At 46.6% G+C, this 4847-nt stretch overlaps 1 protein-coding gene across 2 annotated transcripts in view; it reads left to right on the top strand.

Moving 5' to 3' along the window:
* The first annotated feature begins 4604 nt into the window (after positions 1–4604).
* PAFAH1B2 (platelet activating factor acetylhydrolase 1b catalytic subunit 2) overlaps positions 4605–4847 on the top strand; it is a 39097-nt gene continuing 38854 nt past the window's right edge. For both annotated transcript variants that reach the window (XR_334750.2, XM_006149982.2), the window contains exon 1: positions 4605–4749. The gene's annotated coding sequence lies outside the window, so the exon portion shown is untranslated. The remainder of the gene's footprint in view (positions 4750–4847) is intronic.

The following is a 4847-nucleotide window of genomic DNA, read 5'->3' as shown; positions in this document are numbered from 1 at the left end:
CTCTCAGATCAATGTTAGGTTGTTAAAATAACTAAGTGGGGGGTGAAGTTTGGAACCAGCATGTTACAACCGTTACAGTGCTAGACTCCCTTACACTGCTAGACTCCCACGTAGTCGACCGCAGTTTGAGTCTAGGACCTGGAGGCTTAAAACCCATGCTGGGTGTGTGTGTGTACATGCCCAAGATCCTAAAAGGAGAATAGAAGAAAAGGGATTGTGATGCGGCCATCCCCCGGGGGGTGATTTCTCACTTTCTGTCTCTCTGTCTCTCTGACGAGTGTACACTCTCCATACCAAAAATCTCAAAAAATATATAATAATAATAAAATAAAATAATTAAGGTGGAGGGCAGCAGGTGGCATGGTTTTTGAGGCACTGGACTCCCACATGACTGACTACAGTTCGAGTCCCAGACCTGGTGGCTTGCTTTCTCACTTTCCCTCTTTCTCTTTCTGGTCAAATTTAAAAAATAATAATAAATAAAATGAAATAAATAATTCTTAACAAAATAGAATCAAAGTTTAAAACATCATTCAAAAAATACTAACGGCGGGGACCAGCAGTTAACGTAATGGCTATGTCACTGGACTCCCATATAGCCAACCACAGTTTGAGTCCCGAACCCGGTGGCTTAAACTCACACTGGGCGCGTGTGCGTGCATGCCCAAGATCCCGAGAGGAGAATGAAGGAGAGGGGATTGCGGCATGGTCATCCGCCCTGGGGGATGATTCCTTGCTTTCTGTCTCTCTGTCTCTCTCTATCTATCTGGAGAGTGCACGCGCCCTATAGCAAAAACCTCTCCAAAAACAAAAACAAAAACCCCAAAAAACTAAAGGCATCTGGATGGCAGCAGTAATATGTGACATTCTTGGAACCCACAGGGTTCCTGGTTCCTGTTGCTGGTTCCTGTCCACAGACCCCTCTGAGTATGCATGTATGTGTCGTCTGGTCTGGGCAAGGTTTGGGATGGATTGCAGCATGGGGTCCCTGTCTGGGGTGCTGTATCTCTTTCTCCTGTCAGTTTGTGGAACAAATAAACTTTTTTGTTTTTAAAATTTTCCCCTTTATTCATAAAAGAGAGCATGCACATGATAGAGAGAAAAAAGACAGAAAGATGAGCGCCCTTCACAGGGTCTGATCACGCCGCTACCTGCTTCCTCGCGCCCTCCAGTCCAATGGAACCTGGGTATTCATACACCTGCTGGCCTTTTTACTTTCCCTCTCTGGTCAAATAATAAATAAATAAATAAATCTTTTAAATAACGACTAAGTATTCAATTTGAACAGGATCCCAATAACCAAACACAGGACAATCTGCTCACCAATAAACTTAGTAATTTATAATTTAGTAATGATACTAACACATACATATACACAAAAGTTTAAATGATAAATTAACCTTTGTCTACTTAAGAACTAAAAAACTTTATAATATTTTCTCCATTATATTTTGTATTTTTTAGATCTTTTACTATATGGCATGTGCTCTTGCTGGAGAGAGACAGAGAGAGAGGGAAAGTGAAAAGTCATCCCCCAGGAGGATAGCCACGCTGCAATCCCTTGTCCTGCATTCTCCTGTCAGGATTTTGGGCATGTGTGCACATGTGCCTGGTGTGATTTTTCAAGGTGCCAGGTCCGGGACTCAACCTATGGTCAGTCATGTGGGGCCCAGCGTCTTAACCACCACGCCACCTACTGGCCCCCATTAAGGTAGTTTTCTTTTAGAGAGGTTTTTGCTATAGGGCACATGCGCTTGCCAGAAAGCCAGAGACAGAAAGTGAGAAATCGCCCCCCGTGGGGAATGGCCACGCTACAATCCCTTCTCCTCCATTCTCTTCTCAGGGACTTGGGCACACACGCGCACACACACCCTGCGTGAGTTTTAAGTCTCTAGGTACAGGACTTGAACCATGGTTGAGTGAGAATTCAGTGACATAACCATTATGCCGATCTGTTGGTCCTCCATTTACGTAGTTTTGATACATCTCATTTTCTTTCTTTTTTTTTAAAAAAAAATAGTTATTGGGGCTGGCAGGTGGCATGGTGATTAAGGGCGCTAGACTCCCACATGGCCGACCAGTTTGAGTCCCAGACCTGGCAGCTTGCTTTCTCAAGGTCCCTGCAACCTTGCAGCTTACAGTAAGTCAAGGAACAGTGTATATATAATGCAGTAATTACATTAAAATGTACTCAGTGTGGGTCTGGTAGGTACTATGGAGGTTGAGGCACTGTACTCCCACATGAACGACTGGGGTTTGAGTCCCAGATCTAGCAACTTGTTTTCTTATTTTCCCTCTCTCTCTGTCGAACTCTGGTAAATTAGAATAATAATAATAATAAATAAGATTAAATGAATAATTCTTTTTTTCTTTTTTGGAGAGATTTTTGTTATAGGGTGCGTGTGCTCGCCAGAAAGACAGAGAGATAAAGAGACAGAAAGCAAGAAATCATCCCCCAGGGGGGATGGCCACGCCACAATCCCTTCTCCTCCATTCTCTTCTCAATATCTTGGGCACGCAGGCACATGCGCCCGACATGAGTTTAAGCCACTGGGTCTAGGACTCGAATTGCGGTCGACTATGTGGGAGTCCAGCAATGTAGTCATTACATCATCTGCTGGTCGTGAATAATTCTTTTTTTAAAGAATAATTTTATTTAACTTTATTTATTTATTTTAATTTGATCAGAGAGGAACAGAGTGGCAGTGGGGGAGTGAGAAAGCAGGCCACTAGGTCTGAGACTCAAAGTGCGGTCAGCCATGTTCGGTAGGAGTTCAGTGCCCTTAACCAGCACGCCACCTGCTGGCCCCAATAATTTTTTTTTTTTTTTTTTTTTTTTTTTTTGCTATAGGGCAAGTGCGCTTGCCAGAAAGACAGAGAGAGACAGAAAGCAAGAAACCACCCGGGGGATGGCCATTCTGCAATCCCTTCTCCTCCATTCTCCTCTCAGGATCTTGGTCATACATGCACACGCACGCGGCGTAAGTTTGAGCCACCAGGTTCAGGACTCGAACTGCAGTCGACTATGTGGGAGTCCAGAGACATGGCCATTATGCTGACTGCTGATCCCCCAATAATTCTTTTTAAAAATTTTAATGTATTTATTTTAATTTGACCAGAGAGAGATAGTAAGAAAGCAAGCCACCAGGTCCAGGACTCAAACCCTAGTCACACATGTGGGAGTCCAACACCTTAATCACCACATCATCTGCTGGCCCTGGACTGCTTGTTTAATACTATCATTTCAGTTCTCCAAACTGAATTAAAAAATATTATTTATTTTATTTATTGTTACTATATATTTTAATTTGATCACAGAGAGAGAGAGAGAGCAGGAAAGTGAGAAAGCAAGCACCAGGGCCTGCTCCAAGAGTTATCCCACTGTCCACATGTGGGAGTCCAGCGCCTTAACCACCAGCCTCCTGCCAGCCCCACCTAAATTCTTTTCGACAAAATTCTTAAAACAAGGGCTGGCAGGTGGTGTGGTGGTTAAGGCGCTGGAATTCCCACATGGTGGACTACGGTTCAAGTCCTGTACCTGGTGACTTTCTTTCTCTGTCTTTCTCTGGCAAAACTCATGTGGGAAAAAAAAAATTAATTAAATAATTTTTTAAAACTCTTGAAACAACAAACATACTAAACATCTACTGGTGTGCCACACGTGTTAACATCTGCATAAAATTCTAAGGGAGATTAGCAATATAAAAATCATTTTATCTGATGACGCGATTATTTTGGATTTTCTATGCCTAAAATAATACAAATTTAGTACCATTTGTCAGCACAGGTAATCTGAAAAATAATCTGATGTCCCTTGACTCTTTACATCCCCAGCATTTTACAGTATTCTGAACAGGTTATGCCAGCAACATCAAAACGCCCTGACCAGTGTCAGAGTCCTGGAAGGCAGGGTCTGAACGTAGCCTGTGCACCCTTAAAGTGCCAGCTACGGGCGCCGCTCCACCTGGCGTCACGCTAGTACACGCCGAAGCGCATCTCGGCCTTCCTGTCTACTCCTATAGATCCCACGTTTATCTAGCATTTAGCATATATATGCACATATCTGCCTTTATGTATGTATGCCTCCCCCTAACCCGATGCATCTTTTAGGAAACGACTGCAGCTCGCCACCCTCCCATGGGATCACCTTAAAAGAGGCGGTCCCTCCAAATCCGTACATTTATCTCACAAGCCGAAATTCCAGTCGTAAATGTAGGGGACGGCCTCGTTGACCTTGGGGCCCGATTTCCCTCCCACTCTTAGCAGTCTGGTTTATTCCACGGGGTGGAGAAGGAAGCCAGGCTGGCTGGGTGGGAAGAGAATGGCGTCAGTGTGAGGTCACGCTACATTGTCCCGAATGCCATCTCCACACCGCGGTGACATGAACGTAGGACTGGAGGATGCGGCTGGCGCAGCGACAGGGGCCCACGCCGGGCAGACCACCAGCAAACAGTGGGCTGGAAACAGAACAAAGCAGGGAAGCCGGTAGGGCGTGTCAGGACACCTGGGCGCGAGCCCGGGTGCCCGCAGACAGGGAAAGCGGGGAGAGCGGGGCCGAGGCCCGGCAGGATGGGGGCGGGACTTCCGGAAGCCATTTGCCTGAGTGGCAGGCGAACCGGAAGTGGAGGCGCTGGTGCTGGGGCCCGAGGAGGGACGCGCCGGAGCGGGGCCACAGGGACAGAGCGAGCTACAGACGCGCCACCCGCCCACGCCGCAGCCGCTGGGGGCCCTCACGGACCCTTTACCCGAGTGAGTGCATCTAGGGTAGCGGGGAACCCGCGGCCTAGAGGCGGGGGTAACGGGGGGCTGTGAGTGTTATTGTGAGAGGCCCGCGACCTCCCCTCCCC

Source organism: Tupaia chinensis, unplaced genomic scaffold (genome assembly GCF_000334495.1).
Source record: "Tupaia chinensis unplaced genomic scaffold, TupChi_1.0 Scaffold000274_1, whole genome shotgun sequence".
Classification (NCBI taxonomy): Eukaryota; Metazoa; Chordata; class Mammalia; order Scandentia; family Tupaiidae; genus Tupaia; species Tupaia belangeri.
This window is presented reverse-complemented; position numbering and strand designations above follow the sequence as displayed.